The sequence below is a fragment of the Notamacropus eugenii genome, chromosome 1, assembly GCF_028372415.1.
Source record: "Notamacropus eugenii isolate mMacEug1 chromosome 1, mMacEug1.pri_v2, whole genome shotgun sequence".
Lineage (NCBI taxonomy): Eukaryota > Metazoa > Chordata > Mammalia > Diprotodontia > Macropodidae > Notamacropus > Notamacropus eugenii.
The window spans coordinates 459,784,751-459,805,028 of NC_092872.1; positions in this window are offsets into that span (position 1 = coordinate 459,784,751).

Below are 20,278 nucleotides of genomic sequence, written 5' to 3' on the forward strand. Positions count from 1 at the left end.
GTATCTTGGTTCCATCTCCTATAAAATGAAGACACTGGATTTAAAAACTTCTCTGGTCCTATCTAGCTCTGAAATTCTTTGAAGCATAACATATATGGTACAGGAGGTAGCCTTCCTTCTGTGCTGATGCTGATCTACTCATACGCACTCTCAAATTTCATCATTCTCCAAGATCCAGGTCTGTTTCATCTTTTCCCAAGCAAAGGTTACAGGTGGTGGGGATGAGGTGGGAGTGGAAGCTTGGATCTGTGTCATGCCAGTCAGATATTTTATATCTGTGAGAGCTTTGACATAATTGCTCTGAAAATTTTGTTATCCCTCCATGGTTATGGACACTATATGTCACTAAATTTCTCTGGCCAACTAGAAAAACAGATGATGCTTCCTGCCTTATCTGAAAATCCACTCTCTCCACACAATCACAGCTCAAGACTCAGTTGAATCACTGAATACAGAATCAAGAAGTCTGTCCTGACATCAAGCCTAAATCTCCTCTTCCAAACTTCTACCTATCGCTCCTATTTAGAAGTCTTCTGAGGCCAAACCAGTTTTGTTTTTTTCTGCCACCTAACAGCCATGAAAATACTTGGACAGCTATATTTCCTATTCCCCATGCCTCTCCACTCCCCCCTCTGGACTTCTGTCCTCCATGCTTAACTTCCCAGGTTCCACATAGATTAGATCATAGATCCATTGGAGACCTGGATTATCAGAAAGTAGGGAAGAACTTCCTAACCAATAGATCTATCCTGAAGTGGGAGGGAGGGAGTTCTTTGTCACTATAATGCAAGTTGAGGTTAGATGACCACTCACAGGTAAGGTTGTAGAAGGGACAGATTGGACTACTTGAATTCTCAGGTCCTTTCCAGTTGTGAGATTTTATGATTTTATAGCTGCTTAAGTCTTGTTAGGGTTCTTTTGCAGTTGGAAAACAATAAAGGAAAAGGATTTGGTGATAAGTAGCAGTGAATAATGTGCTTCTTGTGATAGCTTTGTAATGTAATTTCATACTGCATTTATACTGTATTTGTGTGTATTTGTCTTCTCAGTAATGCTGGAAAATATTTAGGGTCAGGAAATGTACTCTACACTTCTTTCTTATACCCTAGCATATACCACAGGACCTTATTCACAATATACTCAATAAATATTGTTTGATTGACTAAAGGGATCTTAAAAATTCATCTGACATAATGTCCAAGCAGGTGGTTATAAATGACTGTCTAACATTGTATTTATGGGTTGGGTTAGATGACCTCTAAGGACTCTCCTAACTCAGATATCATAGATATCAGAGTTATCTAAAGACACATGGCAAGTATTTCACAAATAATTGTGTGTGTTCGTCCTTCATTGCCAAAGACGATCATGCCATCTGAGAAATGACTTTGTTTTTGAGTGAGGGAGGGCTGTGCAGGTCACCAGCCTCACTTCTCCTCCAGAGCTATCTGAATCCAGTGACCAGATATTCATCAGGATGACTGGAGATGACCCAGGATGAGGCAATTGGGGTTGTGACATACCCAAGGTCACACAGCTAGTGAGTCCCAAGTGTCTGAGGTGAGATTTGAACTCAGGTCCTCCTGACTCCTGCACTGGTGCTCTGTCCACTGCACCACCTAGCTTCCCCATTCATAAATAATTATTGAATACATGGATGAATGAATTAATGAATGAATGAACAACAGTAACTGAATCACCAGAAAGGGAGAAATAAGTTTATGTTTGTTTCCTGACTCAGACTGTTTGTCCAGTCATAGAACACCATTGTTTGAATGTCTTATCCCTCCTTCCCTCCCATCCTTCTTTCTTCCCTCCTGCCCTCCTTTCCTCCCTTCCTCCCTCTCTCCTTCCTTCCTTCCTTTTTTTCTTCCTTCTTTATCTCCCTTCTTTCCCTGCTCTACTTATCTATTCTTCCCTTCCTGCCTTTTTCCCCTCTTTTCCTTGAGTTTTCACTGATATCAGCCTTTACTCTAAAAATATACCAACTTTCCTATTTTTCCTAATATTTTCTCATGGTTGACAGCATTTGACAGTGTTTTTTTCTTCTGAGATAAACAGATTCTGTTGAGATCTGTCTGTTTAATGGAAGATTTTTGTAAGAATGTGTTCATGGTGTCAGTGCCATATAGCATTAGGTATCAGTTGTTTCTAGAAATTCTCCTTTCTGTAAGCAGAGTATTTTGCCCAAATCCAGCCCTTCTCAAATGATGGTCTTTTGTTATTTCCAGGAGAATGAGGTTCTTACCTACTTCTGATAAGCTTTGTCTAAATAGTAAGAGCTCAGAGATCAATAGGTATTATACTAAGATGTGAAAGGAGATCATTTCACTATGATGTTAAAAAAATCAATGAGCATTACAATGTGATATGGAGGTTCTGTGTTGCACTCTGCAGTGGAATCAAATGTGCTTTGGGCTTTGATGAGGAAGAGGTTCAATTGTAAGCTTATCCTGCAGTGTAATAGCAAATTCCCATTTGATGATGATCTCCACAGAGGACTCATTAGATTGCTGTGTATGTTCGAAGACAAGATGTCCTCCATTTCAATGCAAAGGAAAGCACATTATACAGTCTCTCAGAACAATGTTAAAATAACATTAAAGCTGATAGACAAACCATCTGAAGCTGAAAATTATGAACTAAAGATTCCCAGGAAATGAATGTGTCAATTATAACCCTATTTGCTACCATATTTTGTTGGCTGATACATTCCTCCAAGGAATGATGGCCCTGTTATATCCCTTTTCCAGTGTAGGTTGGTCATTGCCATTGCTGTGAACACTTTGGAAAGAGAGGGGCCAGCTTTTTAAAAGGAACAGTAGCTGAATTGGTTTGAATCCAAGAATATTTACACCTGAATGGTAAATTAGAGTTCACCTGTTAATTCCTCTCCTACTATGTCTCCCTAATTTGTAATAAGGAAATTGAAACCCAGAGAGGGGAATGACTTACTCAAAGTCACACAATGAATCATTGGCAGAGCTGTGACTGGAGCTCAGGTCTCAACTCCCATCTCAGAGTTCTTTCCATGATATCACAATGTAATTTGCACTGTAAGGGCCTGATTAATGTATTTATTCAGTGACATCAATAAACTGTATCTTTCTTTAACAAAACATGACCTATTCCTCACCTCTAGAGGTGGGTTTGGATTGGGTCACACTACCTTCCCAATCCATTTCCAACGTGCCATTTCATGTCCACCTTGCTTGCAACTTAGCTATTTAGAGAATAAATCTGTCCCTAATTTTTCTGTTATTTTCTCCATTATCTAGACACATTATTGAAAAACATGTTAGTGACCTGAAGCATTAGCATTTCTCCAGCAACAGACAAACCAAATGCAGTGTACAGCCTGATTATGAAACCTTCTAGTCATTAAGCAGGGATTCAATAAAGATGACGTAAGGAGTAATGTGAGCCAGAGTAATTTCCCAAAAAAGCAGAGCTTGCAGAGATACAAGAGGCCATGTGGATAGAGTGAGGGCCCAGATTGGGGAAAATTGGGGCTCCCATCCCATTCAGACTCTTACTAATCATGTGAGCTGGGAAAGCCATCTAAATTCTCTAAGTCTCAGTTGCCCCATCTATAAATAAGGGAACAAGTGTTGAGGACTTCTTGGGTCCTTTCTAGCTCTAAATCTCTCATGGTAATGAATATCATATACTAGTATGTGAAGGTCCAGAAATGTTTCATATTCTCTTTCAAATGATATGGGAGGATGCATTTATTCATGATGTTTAGAGAAGAGAGAAGATTTTTGGAATTTTTAGTCGAGTACCTTGTCGTCATCATCATCATCATCATCATCATCATCATCATCACCATCATCATCATCATCACCATCATCATCATCATATCACCATTCTTCAATTGCCTCAGAATACTATTTAAAGGTCATTTTGAATATTTGAGAATATTGCCTTTGAAGAAAAAAACATATTAAAATGTAAATCATGCATTATTTTAGGATGGCAGTCATAGACCAGGAAGGGGAACTTTGTTTGCCTAAGTCTGAACTCCGGGAGATTAAAAAAAAAAAAAAAGAATGTATTTTGAGGTCTGACATGTAATAGAAAGGTATGACTTGTTCTGCTTGGCTCCAGAGGGAGCAAGCAGAGAGGAGGGCTTGGATAGATTCCTGTTCTGTATGGTAAGGAATTTCCTGATGATTAGAGCAGACCCAAAGTGGAAATGACTGCCTCATGAGGCAATGAGATTTCTGTCCCTAGAGGTCTTCCATATGTTAGGATGATGTAGAGAGGAATCTTATTTAAAAACTACTTATTTATTTATTTTTGGTTTTCACATTCACTTCCATAAGATTTTGAGTTTTGAATCCCCCCCTCCCCAAGATGGCATGCAATCTGATATAGGCTCTACTTATACATTGATAATAAACCTATTTTCACTTTAGTCATGATGTAAAGAAGAATTAGAACTAATCGGGGGAACTGGGAGGGAGAAGAAATAAAACAAAACAACAAAAGAAAAGGAGAGAAAATAGTATGCTTCCATCTATATTTAGACTCTAAAGTTCTTTCTGTAGATGGAGATAGCATTTTCCATAATGAGCCTTTTGGAATTATCTTAGATCCTTTCATTACTGAGAAGAGTTAAGTCTATCAAAGCTGGTCATTGCACAATGTTGCTGTTTGTGCAATGTATACAGTGTTCTCTTGGTTCTGCTTATTTCATTCAGCATCAGTTCATATAAATCTTCCTGGGTTTTTCTGAAGTCTGCCTGTTCATCATTTCTGATAGCACAATAGTCTTCCATTTCATTCATTCATTTCATTTCGCGCGCGTGTGTGTGTGTGTGTGTGTGTGTGTGTGTGTGTGTGTGTTCAGTCATTCTCCAACTGATGGGCATCCCCTCAATTTCCAGTTCTTTGCCACCACAAAAAGAGCTGCTGTTTTTGTACATGTAGGGCCTTTTTGAGGGGAATCTTTTTTAGACATGAGTTCTACTGGGTAGTCTCCGAGGTACCTTTCAATTCTGAGATCCTATGACTGAGAAGAAAGGTCAGATAAGAAAGCAGGAAATGGGGCAATTTCTCAGCTCAGTCCCTTGCTGTGCTCACGTTGGCCTTCACAGTTGATGTCAGCAAGACAAGTACTTAGAATTGTTGTTGGTGTTGTGTTCCTGCAGTAGAGATGGGTTATGCTGCTCAGTTTGTCTCTTGTCTGTATCCCTTAGCACCAAGAGTACTTGGAAGCATTTTACTTTGGAAAGGGAAGAAATCTTTGCCTGTGGAACACAGCAAAGGTTACTGGCAAATTCTGATATCCAAACTGTGTCCTTTTCATCACAGTGCCTAACCAACGCAGGTAATAGTATGATATCAGGTGTACAGAGAAACACATTCACTCCCTCAGGCCCTAAGAGGACCAATAATTTGGTAAACAAATATTCATGGGGGATTTACTGTGTGCAAAGCCTGCCCTTTGTTTGGAATGGAGGGTGCAAAGTGGAATTAGGCACCAATCCCTTGCCCTCAGAGACCTGAGATTCTAGTAGAGAAGATAATACATAAATGTAGTCAAATATAAGACAGTGATCTAAAAATTGTCTAGAGTAAAGATTCTTAATCTGAGGTTCATGGATGTTCCCTCCCTGGAGATCCAAAATTAGAGGGGGAAAAATTATATTGTTATTTTCAATAATCTCTAAAATTTAGCAATTCTTCAATTATGGTAAAAACAATGAACTGAGAAAAGGTCTATAAGATTCACCAGACTGTCAAAGAGGTCGATAACATTAAAAATGTTGAGAACCACTGGTCTAAAGGTTAAAGACAGTAAGTGTAAATTGTGAATTCTTAGTATTTACGCTTGGTGAGGCTAAGTAGGTCTCAACTTACTTCTGATGAGCTTTCACACAATAAGTAGTATTAAAGACACCATTGCCTAGGGTATCTCATGAACAGAGAACAAAAATATTAACAGCCCTGGTACATTGCTCCTACCCAGAAAACCATAGCTGTTCTTCATTTTCTATTTCTAAATAGAGAATTCCTATTCTCCATTTTCTTTGTTATTGCTTCTCATTTTTTTCTTTTGACATTTTTTAAACTCTCACTTAATCCTCATGTGATTTTTTACATTCTTCAGGCTCTTCTTTTCTTTAGTCTTATGATTTTCTTAACATTTCCCAATTCTTGCTTAATTTCTTTGAATGCATCATTAATTCATTTGATGACTTCTCATGGGATAGCCAATGTGGTTTTTCTTTTCATAGTTCCCATGTTCCTGGTACTTTGGATGATTCAGTTGCTCAACAGCATTTCTTTTTTTTAAATTTTATTGATGTATTTTGTTTTTACATTATTAACATTTACACATTACTCCCACTTTGTGAGAGGTCTCATAACAAAGAATAGCAGTTAAGGAAGACTATTAATATAGTGGCTTTTTAAAAAAATTGTTGGTTTAATGTGTGTGTGTATGTGTGTATGTGTGTGTGTGTGTGTGTGTGTGTGTGTGTGTGTGAAAGCCACTTCATCCCTTTTATTTTTATTCTCAGCACTTAGCATAGTGCTTCTAGTGCCACATGGTAAATACTTAATGATTTTTTTCATTCATGCTTTTTTTTTATTGTTTTTTTTTTTTAAATTCAGTATATAAACAGCCTGGCTGCCTTCCATCTATTCATTGAGCAACATCTTGGATAAGCTTGAACAAAAAATATTAAAGTATCTATAGGAAAGACTCTAATTTGTTGGGTAGATCCCTTACAGGGAATTTATGGGAAGACATGGGGAAGAACTACAGAGGATAAGAAGGTATGGACTGGGTGGTGAGGCCAAGGGCTATGCCCTATTCATCTGTATCATTGGAGGGAGGAATCACTTCTGTGAGATTTTAGATCTGAAGAAGTGCTAAAGAACTCTTTCACAAAGAGAGAGGTCACTATGGGTTGGGATTCTCAGGAAAGGCAAAGGAGGCATTGAAGAATGGATGCATTTTCATAGGCGGAGATGAGACAAGGAGACAGTAGAGAGGATGACCTGAATGAAGGGATAAGTAAGACTGTGCAGGGTATGAGTTTTTTTTGGGAGCTGGAATAAAGAATAGACAAGAAACCTTAAGTTCAGGTGCTAAATAGTCCTCTAGTAGCACTAATATGATGAACCTGCTATCTTAGGCCTCTATATTACTTTGTACCAAGGCACTAAGGAGAAGAGGACCCACTGAATTTTGATCACTTTTCTTTTAAAGAATTTCTTTGTAAAACTTCCTAAATTTGAATACCTCTCTGTGGCCCCTACAAGTTTTCCCTCTTTGCAGGTCTCTGTCATGTAAATTCCCATCTTGAAAATTGGTCTGTGTTTTCTTTGCTTGGATCTCAGTCCTGCTGCTCTATTGATTACTATAATTCAGCTCTAATTGAACTTCTACAAAGTACAATGCATAGATTACAGTTAGCCTCCAAGGCAGCGAAGCATCCATTATTAATATGACAGCGTTGGCCTTTACCCTGTTTCTATCATTCACGTTGGGGAGCTTTGAAAAATAGACCTGCTGAGTAATACCCCTTCCCTGTAAATTAATCGTTCCCAAATATTTGTTTCCTTTCAAAAGAAAAAAAAAATACCAGAAGTGCAATTAGCAAACAAGTCCTTAATTGCCTCTTCGCCAGCACATGAAAAGTTCATGTTCTCCTCCTGAGAAGGGAAGATTAGATTCCCACATAACTAACTAATTATTCTTTGTTGTTGCCTTATGATTTGCTAGAATTTTGACAGTGAGGATTGTACTGGACTGCTTAGTAGAGCGTGGAACATATTTAGAATATACACGCACACATATGCATATGTAGGTACATACATACATACTAGTATGTATCTCTGTCTGTCCATATGGGTGTGTGTCAATTTTAGTCAAATATCTTACATAATCTAGTAACAGCAAAGAAAGTGGGACATATAGAACAGAACCAATCCAAACAGGTTCTTGATCTCCAGGAAAGTATCCACTATGGTTGGCTCGGTGAAACCTTGTTGGCCAAACTATTTTACAGCATGGTAGAGAATGAGATGTCAAAACAACAAAAATAGCAATAATTCAGTATTTCATTAGATTCTGTAATCTTCTTGATATGAGTAGTTATTTGCCTTCATTGGTACAGATAGTACCATGTAACTCATGTATACCTTATTCTATGTAATCCTTGTTCATATTTTCCCTTGGACCATCCCTAAATAGTGTGCTCACCATACTTGGAGCCTTCTGCTATGGCAAGGCTTCCTAACCAGAGACAGACTCCCATGGGATCAGTGGATAGTTTTCAGAAGGATCAGGAATTTGGAAAGGAAAAAATGAATCTTAATTTCAATATAGTTGGTTTCCTTTGTAATCCTTCTTATGGGATAGCCAATGTGGTTTTTCTTTTCATGGCTCCCATGTTCCTGCTACTTTGGTTGATTCGGTTGCTGTACAGTATTTCTTTTTTTAAAAAATCTTATTAATGTGTTTTGTTTTTACATTCTAAACATTTATACCTTACTCCTACTTTGTGAGAGATCTCTTAAGAAAGTATAGCAGTTAAGGAAGACTATAAATGTGATTTTAAAAAAATGGCTGATTTAACGTATGTATATATGTATGCATATGTGTGTGTATGTGTGTGTGTGTGAAAGCCATTTCATCCATTCCATTTCAAATTAAATAATTTTATTTTATGCATTTAAAATCATTCTCCTGAAAAGAGGTCTGTAGGCTTCACCACTCTGTCAAAAGGATTCAATACACAAAGAAAAATTTGAAAGCCCAGCTTGGTATAGGGCTTTTGATATTACATGAACAGGAACTCAGATTATCTATTTGTCATCCCTTGTTCTCAAGATGCAGTCAACTACCTCCTCTTCTGATCATGTATTTCTTAGAATCTCAGAGTTGAAAGGTACCTCAGAGGTCTTCAAGTCCAAACTGAACTCAAAAAATAATCCTGTTTAAAACATACCTGACAAATAGTTCTATATCTAGCATTTGATTGAAGATTGCATGAGAGAGGGAATCCACTATGTCCTGAGGTGTCCTGTTCCAGTTTCAGACTGCTCTGATCACAAAGTTTTTCCTTACATTAAACTTAAATTTTGCTTCCTTTTAATTTTCCCTCTTTTCCTCTAGTTTTGCACTTTGGGGCCAAACAAGATAAGTCTATTATCGCTTTCCACGTATTAGTTATAGGGAGAATGACTTATTTAATTATTTGGGGGAAAATTATAATAATGTTTAAATCCAAATTTATGTGATTAAGTTTCCACACCTAGAATATTCCTGACCCCAGTAATTCTTCAGGAATTCTGAACATGGCTATCAGAATTTTTTGGGTTCTCCCAGGTTCTGGATCCACCCAAAGCATTCTTGTTTTGGGTTGCCATATCCAGGACTTGTGATCGGTCCACCTAAGCTAATACTTTGGATTTTCTTGTGTTTTGGTTCACCCAAATTTTATCAAATGACTTCTCATATCTATTTCAATCTACCTTGCTTTCAGTTTTGCTTAACAATATAGGTATGGTTTACGTGCAGGCACCTTTGTGTAAATTCTATTTAATGTAAACTTGCCAGAGTCTGGATAATGACATACCTCCTTCTGGCTTGTTTCCCTCTATCAAACGTCAATAAAATTCTTTCTAAAACTATTTCAAATATCAGAGTTTATTCTTATGAACTATAGTCTTTCAAATACTTTAATCCAGAATAAACATTTCCAGGTTCTTCAACCAGATTCTCAATGTCTTTCCTAAAACATAAAACTCAGAAGGAAACACCATATTCCATTTGTGGTCTGATCAAGGAAGAGTACAGTTGGACCATAACTTTCCTATTCCCCCTTTAATGTAACCTTGTGTATCAGCATGATACCTCTCCTATTGTAGCTTAAAACAACATTCCTTTTTTTATTTCCACAAAATTGTGGCTTTTCCCTTAGAAATCACGATTTCCCATCCAGAGCCAAATCCAGAAAAACTGTGCAAGTTTCAATACAGAGACTTTCACGTAGATATACACCAATATTTCCATCATGAAATAGGAAAAAGGGAAGCACTATTCATTTTATACTGGCTAGAAGATACAACTGCATTTAGCTGTATAAACTAAACTTTATGTAAACTTCTTTGTCATAGAGTATATGCAGAGGAAGGCCACTCAAATGGTGAAGGACCTTGAGTCCATGTCGTAATATATAATGAACAGTTGGAAGAATGTAGATATTTAGCTTGAAGAAGAGGAAACTCAAAAGGCAACATGATAAGTGTCTTCAAATATTTAAAGAGCTATCACATGGAGGAGGGATTAGATTTGTTCTTTATGACCCTAGAAGGAAAGTCCTTTAAGAAAAAAAAAAAGCCCATTTCTACAGGGCAGGTACTGTAAGTGCTATTATTCTCATTATGCAGATGAGGAACTGATATTTAGCAAGGTAAAATACCTTGGCTAAAGTTACACAGGTTGTGTTAGAGTTGGTCTTTGATCTCAGGTCTCCTAACTCTATGATTAGCACTTTTTCTATTATATTCCAAGTAGTTAGAATGTTGGGGGGCAAGAAGGGCTCCAGTTAATTGAATTTGGGAGTCTACTAAATGCAACAAAAATCTTCTGATCCATTCTGTACCATGAGAAAGTTATTTAAAATACCTGAATCAAATCTATCTTGTTTACCTAGCCTCTGGCCCCAGTGTTCTATATCAGCTACAAGAGACTTTGCCTAGCCTAATTCTAGTTAAAGTATATGTTTGAAAGTCATAGTTCCATGTTTCTTCTCACTGGCTTCCCTCTAAGACTGTCTGGGATAGCAGTGAAATACTGGAACCAAAAGTAGGGAGGGGTGGCAGGGAGGTTTGATGGAGAGCATTTGGTTGAAGACCAATGGAGGCAATTCAATTCAATTCACCAAACGTATCCTTTGGCTGCTATGCTCAAAGCGTTGTACTAGATCTGGAAACACAAAAATAAAGATTCCACTGGGAGGATATAGTATGTACAGAAATCAGAAAGTGTCTATATGATCTTACAAAAGAATTCAAGAGGAAAAAGAATGATAATAAATGGGAGATGATGAATTAATTGCCTTCTCTAGGAGGTGGATGCTGAGCCATGCTTTGGAAAGCCAAGGGTTCTACGGAGGATGGGTGCAGGGAGGAGGGACTTGACAAGTGAAATTCACCCACGGAGGATCACTTGTGTCAGGGCACGCACCTGGGGGATGAAATTGTGTGTGTGAAACATCTAGCATGGCAGTTTGACTGGGATAGAAAATACATGAAAGGATACAATATGAAATAAGACTAGAAGGGTAGATGAATGACAGATTTTGGAGGACTATAAATGGAAGACTGAGGGCTTTGGATATGATTCAGTGGAGAGTCCTGAACTCAGAATCATGGGATTCAAGTACCAATCCCAGCTCTCTCACATCCTACCTACATAATGTGGAGAAAGCCAGATAGCCTTCCTCAGTTTCACTTTCCTTATCTGTAAAATATGAGAGTTAGACCTAGAGGACTTCTACAGTCCCTTTCCACTTTAGACCTTGGATCCAACTCTATACTAGAAGCAAGCGGGAGCCATTGAAGATTATTGAGAATGAAAGTAGCATGGTCACATCTTTGTTTTTGGAAATATCAAAACAGAAAGAGAATAAATACTGTCAGTTTGCTTTTGACCTGCTAGACAGAAAGAGGAAATATATAAGATCAGTAAAAAACCATAAGTTTGGCATGAGGTCATGATATAGTGACAGGAAGCTACAATCATGTAGTATATACTTGAGTACTCCCTCTGATAAAAGTAGAGTTGCTGATCATTTTTAAATTTGCTTTAATGACAATTTTAACCTTTATAGTAAATGGACCAAGGAGGCCTGGTTTTATTCTAGATCTGATTCTCACTATCAAGAGGGAACAGGTTGCTGCAATGAAAATGATGGAAATCTTGGGAGAAAAGGATTTTTTTTTCATTTTAGAAATATTTGTCACAAAAGATTAAAATAATGAAAAGAAAACTCTTCCCTAACCTGTATTCTTCATCCTCCATAATTACTGTAATTAGCTGCACTTATCTAGTCCTGGCTTGTAGTTATTTGTGCTTCTGCTTTATGGTCTCTTCCAAGTTGTAATTTCCATGAGGGCAGGCACGAACTGTGTCTTCTCCATCTTTTAATCCCCAAGAACAACTAGCATAGTGCCTTGTGTGTAGTAGACACTCAGTCACTAATTATTGAAAACAGATGCCAGAGTGATATTCCTAAAGCACAGGTCTGATTATGTTACTCTCCTGCTCAAGACGGTTCAATGACTCCTTATTGTCTCCAGGATAAAATACAATTTCCTTTATTTAGCATCTAAAGCCCTTTAAAGTCTTCCTGTCTTTCTAGGTTGATTACACATCATTCCCGTTAGCTCTCTATTCGTGCTAAACTGGCCTACTTGCTATTGCTGCCTCTTCTACTTGTGATGCTTCTTCCTGGAATTCATAGTTCTCTTTAAGGCTAAATTGCTGCCTCCTCTCCAGAGTATTTCATAACTCTCTTCCTCAAGCATTAGCACCCTTCAAAATGTCTGTTTTATTTTATATATTTTTGTTTACTTTACATGTGCTCATTTCTCCTCTCTTCCTTTCCCTTCTCCTGCCCTGTTCCCAAAATCATATGTTTCTTAGAAGGAATAGCTTTGTTTTTGCCTTTGTCTCCTCAGAGCCTAGCACAGTGCCTGGCACACAGTACGTGTATAAGTTCTTGGCAAATTAAATTGAATAGATCCTAGAGATCCTTGAGTCCAAACCCTTAATTTTACAGATTAAGAAACTGAGGCCCAGAGACTTGCCCAGACCTGCACTAGTACCCAGTCATAGAACCCAGATTAAATCCAGGTCTGTTGATTCCAAATTTAGTGCCCTTTCCACTGCTGAGGATGCCGACTCCACAATTACTGGTGAAATGAGATGGAAAAACCAAACTCCAGGTCTGCACAGCTCTTAAAATCCTTAAGAATAGTCTGCCACAAAGGGGGATGTTAGCTGGATCATGCCTGAAGCAACACATAACTTTGAAAACTTCCATCTGTTCTTCCAGGCATCCTAGATGAGAGATGTCAGATTCTAGGCTCAGTTCTAAATATACGAACACCACTTTATTGTGTTGCTGCTGAGGGAGGCTGCTTCTTCAGGACTCATTGGTGTCATTTTGGGGCTACTTTGACTCCTTCATCCTCCTCTTCCTCCTCTTGTGAGTTCCTCTACTTCTCTTTCTCCCTCCCTCTCCCTGGGGCTCCAAGCTTCTGGCACTGAGCTGAGCTGACAATTCAAAAGTCTGCCTCAGTGCAGCCTTGGAGGGAGAGGGGGTTGAGGAAGGGGCTTGTGAGGGGCTGTTGGGAAGGGAAGGAGAGGTAAATGATGTAAAAAAGCAAAAATGTTCACAAATTCTTAATCCTCAGGCTCCCCCTGCCTGTGCACTGAGGGACAAACTTTACATATCAGAAAGTAGGTCATTTTGGGAAAAGTTCCTGTCGTGTGGGAGGGAGTACAGGCATGCCAAGGAATGGATTTTCCTTGACACAAAGTTAAAAATTCCAGGGTGAGAAGGGATCTAAGAGATTGACTAGCCCAATTCTTTTGCTTTACAGATGAGGAAACTGAGTCCCAGAAAGGATAAAGATGATTACCTTGGGCAGACCAGTGGTAGTTAGGATCAGGACCCCATGTCCTGACTCCTGGTCCATTGCTCCATCCTGCTCTGTGGAGTCAAGATTGGGCTCAGTTTGCTAAGCTCCCCCCAGAATGTGTATCGTGGGGAAGAAAGGTCATGAGATAGGCAACCTGGTGGGTTTGACACAGAGATTCCTTGCTTGGCTCATTCGCCACCAAATCCAGTTTCAGTAAAACCATGGTTTTACGAGCCTATACATAACCTAGGAGATGGGGTCTCCTTGGATAAAGCACAAAACTTTAAAGAAAGGAACACTGTGTATTGAAAAGTACATTGGATTTGGAGTTGGATAATCTGGGTTTAAAAACTAGGTTTTCCAATTCCTACCTATCTGATCTTGGTCAGTAACCTCACCTCTCTGGGATTCAGTTTCCTCATTTGTAAAACGAGTTGGGACAAGTCATACATAGATTTAGAGCTGGATAAGGTCTTAGAAGCTGAGTCTAATCGCTAATTGTACAGACTAGGTAAACAGAAGCAGAGAGAGGTCAGTGACTTGTCCATGGTATCGCGGAGCTAACACATGTCTGAACACAAGTTTCCTATCCGAGTTACTGACTCCAGTGTCAATGCCTATCCAACTGTGACATGCTACCTTTCAAAGACTAGCTGATCTCTAAGATCATTATCCATTTTCAGTCCTACAAGTAAAGTGAGAGAGACAGAATGTTGAGATTGTAATAGGATGACTACTCTCCATCAAAGCAACCAGGATTTACTGAGTACTTATTGTGCTCACTTCAATAGTTGGTCCCTGCCTATAGTAGAAAGTCCATATTATTTTTTCGTCCAGTTAATGCTTTTTGCATTCTGAATTTCCATCTTTATCTCCTGTAAATGTATTTTCTAGTCCATCAGAGTGGTCTCTTTGCTTCTTGCCTTTCTCCTGCTTTGCTTACTCTATTTCTGCTATTTTCCATGCCTTGATTGGCTAGCTGGGAGCTAGAGCTGGTGTGAGTCTCAGAGAGATTCAGGGACTTTCCCTCAGTCACTTAGTGACTATGTCAGTAACTAGAGACAGACCTAGGACTATATCCTAGAATTCAGAGGTGATGGATACTTTATATTATCCAGTAACCAACTTAGAGTAACAGAGGTCACACAAGGTATGAAGGGCAGAGCTGGGATTCCAGTGCATGCCTTCTGACTTCAAACCCAGTGTTTTCCGGAACCCAGGTCTCCTGATTTCCTGTCTTGGATTTTATTTTCTCACTAGAGTAGAAGTTTGAAACCACGGTTTTACTGAAATAGTATTTGGTGGCAAATGAGCCAAGCAAGGAATCTCTGTGTCAAACCCACCAGTCCTGAACAGCTCATGGGAATAATCTGCCAGAAATTATTCAATGCCCCCATTTTCTTAGGGAATAAAGCAATCCCTGGGGACAACTAGGGTTTTCACTGCTCCAAGCTTCCCAGACAGTGCTTAGCATCTTGAATTGTTGGCAGTGCTTTGAAATATTTATTGAAAGTGTTGCACTGAGATGTCAACCAACAGCTGAATGAGGTTAGGACTCTGAGAATTGAGTGATTACATATACTTGTTAGGGCAGTCCTAGAATTGTGGTAGATGAGTTCAAGGAATAACTCAATGGGTCATGGGGGTCAGACTCTAAATACTTACCAGCTGTATGACCCTTGGCAAATCCCTTAACCTTTGCCTCAATTTCCTCATCTGTAAAATGGGGATGATACTAGCACCTACCCCCCAGGATTGTTAGAAGTCTGAGGTGAGTAGATAGAAGCAAAGTCAGGGGCTTTGTAAACTCCTTCCTTGGGAGGAGGGATTATTTCGCTCTTTACACTTATTACTCCAGTGCTTAGCATAGTACTTAGTACTATGTAGTATAAGTACTAAGTATAGTATTTAGTACATAGTAGGTGTTTAACAAATGCTCATTGATTGTCTGGAACCCATTGAACTTCTGGGAACCAGAGAAAAGAAGTGTTTGAACATGAGGAGCTAAGGATCATGAGGCCCATAAGTTATCCAGCTGCTGCAAAAAAAGAGTTAGCTTTGGGAAGGGCTTCCAGAGGATCGTCCCTCTACTCTGAGTCTCAAGGAGTCCCAACTTGGGAAACTGTGCTAAAATGGAACCCTAATTCTAGGGGAACAGAAAGAGTAGGAGATGATTCTTTAGACTGGCATTGGAATCATGTAATTTAGAGCCAGAAGTGCCCTAGAAAATCATCATTTCCAAACCCAAACTGAAGCCCAGAGAAATTAAGTGATTTGTCCAACACCACATAGGTAGGAAATATAGTAGAACTGAGATTTGAACCTAGGCTTTCTGCTTCCTAATCCAGGAGTTTTTTCTACTATATCACACCCAAAGGTGCCTAATTTGTGGCATGCCTTTGGCCTGGATCATGGGGGAACAGGGCTGGGGTTCCCTGTTCCACTGAGTCAGTACCATGGGCAGAGGTTCTTTTAGGGGTAGGATTTGAAAAGCTGAAATGACTAACTGTGGGTGAGACTCTTACCTAACCTGTCCATTGATGTATTAGATGATGAACAGCACTCATTGCAGGGATGTCTGACTGTTCTGGGAGCCTGGAAGATGGAGAGGACAGTGAAGTAGACAGAATGCCAGGCCTGGAGACAGGAAGATCTGAGGTCAGAAATGGTCCCCAGATTCTTACTACTGTATGACCCTGGGCAAGTCACTTAATCTTTACCTCAATTTCCTCATCTATAAAATGGGGACAATCATAACACCTATCTCCCAGGGCATTATTAGGCTACAATGAGATAATATTTGTAAAGTGCTTTGCAAACCTTAAAGTGCTTTATAAATTCTAATATTATTATTATCAATAATAATTCCTTGAGTTTTAGGTTTTGGAGCTTTAGGAAAAAAGGGATACTTCAGTTTGAATCCTGGCCTTGTAGAATGGAGGGCCCTTGTCTGCCTGGCACAGCTGGTCTGCGTTACAGGGGGTAGGGTTTGTATATTTCATGAGAACACTTAACATCTCATAAGAAACCTCTAAGCACTCCTCAAGTTAACATTGGTGATTAGCTCAGAATGTTCTTAAACAGAATGTGAATTCTAGCTGGTCCCAGGGAGCAAGTGGTCTCCTTAACAGCCTCTCCTCTCTCCTCTAACACCACCGTTCTGTTGCTCCTCAGCAGTTATTAGCCTCTGTTATTTCTGAAGGTTTTTGATAAAGCTTTTTTGGTATTTCTGGAAAACTGTCTTGGGCAGGAACATCAACAGGAACATTTCAATATACCGTTATCATATTGTGATATTTGTATCCACAGAAATCATCAGTCTTCTCTCTAGAGTTGGATTATGTCACTTTTGTCTCAACGCTGTCCTTTTAAAGTAGATAATTAAAAGTATTATCATTTTTTGGTTTATTTACGTACATTCATTTATCTATTTAATCATTCATTCATTTGTTTATTCATCCATGCAGCCGTGTATACACTATGTATCTATGTATGTGTCTATGCATGCATGCAAGCATGCATGTAAGGATGTATGTATGTATCTATCTCTCTACCTATTTAATAATAACACCTAACTCAAACAGTGAAGATCCAATGAAATAATTATTATGAAGTGTTTAGCACGGCACGTAGTAAGCACTATGCTCTGTATGTATCTATCAATTTATCTCTCACTCTATCATCTGTTTATCTATCTGTCTGTCTATCTATCTATCTTCTTTATTTTTTGCTCACAATCAAGCTCTCTTCTCAAATTAGGTCTTTCCAACACAAATGACAGCAATAATTTTAGTTTCTTTGGTGTCCTGCAGAATTCTTCTATGTGTAGATTTGTTCAAGGACATGTGGACAGGAGTAGGGGGGTGGAAAATGTTGACTTGTGTGTCTGGTATTTCTATTTTTGTTAAGATCTTGAAATTGAACAGGCAAACCACAGGCATCCACTTCACTCCACTTTCCATTTCTTCTTCCTACCACAAATACAGGCATCTTTACCCCCTCTCTTCCCCCCTCCCCTTCCCATACTTCTCTATATCCTTGGATGGGGCTAAGAGGGCTCTTCAGGCCTGAGAGCTGAGGAAGCTGGGCCCATCTCATAGAACTCAGAACACTGTTTGGAGAAACATACTTGTCATCTTTTATTCATCTGGCATCTTCTTGAGTGCAAGTGATTGTGTGTACTGTATATACTGTAATCTAGAAAGCACAGTAATGAAGTCTCAAGAACAGAACTGCAAATTTTCTCATTGCAGAATTTAGTTCGGGTTCATGCTTTAACTTGTTTGCTGCTACTTAGTGTCAACCTGTTTAAAGCATCTTTGCTTTGAGAAGGGGCGGGGCAGGGACAAATATTTACTAAATTATTTCTATGTGCTAGGCACTGTATCTCCGTTTAACTGTTGAAGAAACAGATCCAGAGAGGTTAAGTGCCTTGAGCTCAGGTCATACAGGTAGGAAGTAGCAAAACTGGAATTCAATCCCAAGTCCTCTGACTTCAAATCCAGGGTTCTTCAACTATACTATTATAAAAAGTGGGACATTTCCAAAAAGTTAGTGAACTGTAAGGCTTCTATTATTCCTGAGATACTACAACAATTCAGAAGGAGACTATAGGAGAGTGTGCAATTTGTTTTAGATACATAGATAATTCTAAAATCCCTGCTAATTTGGTTTATCTGAATATCCAAGGGAAATAGCACTTAATTAAAGATTATTTTTTTTAAAGAAACGGAGTCTAATTCTTTTCAAACACACATAGTAACTGATGACTACAAAAGTGTTACTAAGCAAAGATCCTAGGAGATCTGTTTAAATGAATAGGTGAGAATAATTTTTAAGTAGAAGAGGTCATTTTTTATAACCTAACAATAATGGAATACATTTGTTCTTGTAAGTAAATAACACCTTTGTGCTCTGAAGTTTTAGTTATACTATTAATTGGATTTCTTAATAGAGACTGCAAATGTCAACTTCCATTAGGGACTGATCTGGTTGTGCAATGTGTGTTGTGGAAGGCGCATTAGGCTTAGGGTCAGACAATTCGGATTCCATCTCGGTTCTGCCTATTATCTTGGACCTTGGTTTCCTGAATTGTAAATTGGTTGATGGGATTATATGGTCTATAAGGTCTTTCTTACTTCTAAAATCCTGTGGTCCTATCACTAATTAGTTCAATGGATACATGATTCCACCAGTGTGGGGGTCTATCTCCATTATCATCATCATTGATCATAATCTACCCCTGCCTTCTCATACTGTGTGATTCTTGGCTATGGCTCTTTCTACCAATATTCTACAAAGGATCTACCATGAATTGGTAGGGTTTTAATTAGTGAAGTCTTATTATGAAATACTTAGAAGGTTCTTACTACTGTTTTAGTGGTATGTTTAGGCCAGGACTTGGTTAACAGTAGGTACTGGGTATTTCTTTTTTGTTGATATTCACTTAGGGTCTGGGATATGGACACAAATAAACTTTAATCAATCTTGCCCGTTCAGGGAATGTTTAAATAAGAACATAGATCTGGGACCATTCTGGTGTTATGACCCTTCTAGCACCATGGAAAATCATGTAGAATAGTAAAAACAAACAAACAAATCATTGGCTTTGGAGTCATAGAATCATGAATGGGAGGTAATGAGGGTCAGAGCCAATTTTACCTTTGGAATTATAATTCATATAGGATTATAGCTTTAGAGCTATAAAGGACCTTAGAGCCTGACCCAGTTTGATGTTTTACAAATTAAGAGAATATACCTAGGTGGTTAAGTGACTTGCCTGGGCTCACATAGCTAGTAAGGCAGGATTTGAACTCAGGTCTTGCTGACTAAGCCTAATGCTCTATTCACTATGCCACATAGTTGCCAAGTCAGAGGACATGGGTTCAGATCTTACCCTTGCTACTTCCTATTTGTGTAGCTTTACTAAGTAATCTTTCTGTACCTCAGTTTCCTTGACTAAACAGACTAAATAGTCTCCAGAGTTCCTTCAAGCTCCAAACCTATGATTCTATAATTCTGCACTGTTCTAAAGATCAGTAAGGCTGAAGGTGTTGTTTGTTGTTCAGTCATGTCTGACTCTTTATCACCTCATGGACCAGACTGTCCACGGAGTTTTCTTGGCAAAGACACTGGAGGGGCTTGACATTTCCTTCTCCACCAGTGTATGGCAAACTGTGTACAGGGAGGGCTAGCATTTCTGGTTGAGGACTTGTTGAATCCTTTTCAGGGCAGCTCATCACCTCTGGTGTCTACCTGGCACTCAACTCTCACCTGTGGCTCCTGGAAACTGCAGCATGCACAGTGGTCACACCCCAGCAAACTATTTTGACAGACAGGCTGAACCGAGTTGAGGGTAACCGACAGGCCTCAGACCCATTGGTAAATTGGGGGGGTTTCTACCCAAGCATGTGAAGACTTTTCCTAATGAAAGGGGCAGATGAGAACAATTTGGTCCAACAACAATGAAGGTGGTTGAAGCAGGTGCTGTGGCGGGCTTAGAACTTGGTCAGACATCAAAGATGCCAAGGTCATCTACTGCATTGTAGGTCATTGCCAGCCAGACATCCTGATTTTTGTCCTACCACTGAACTTCAATGACTCT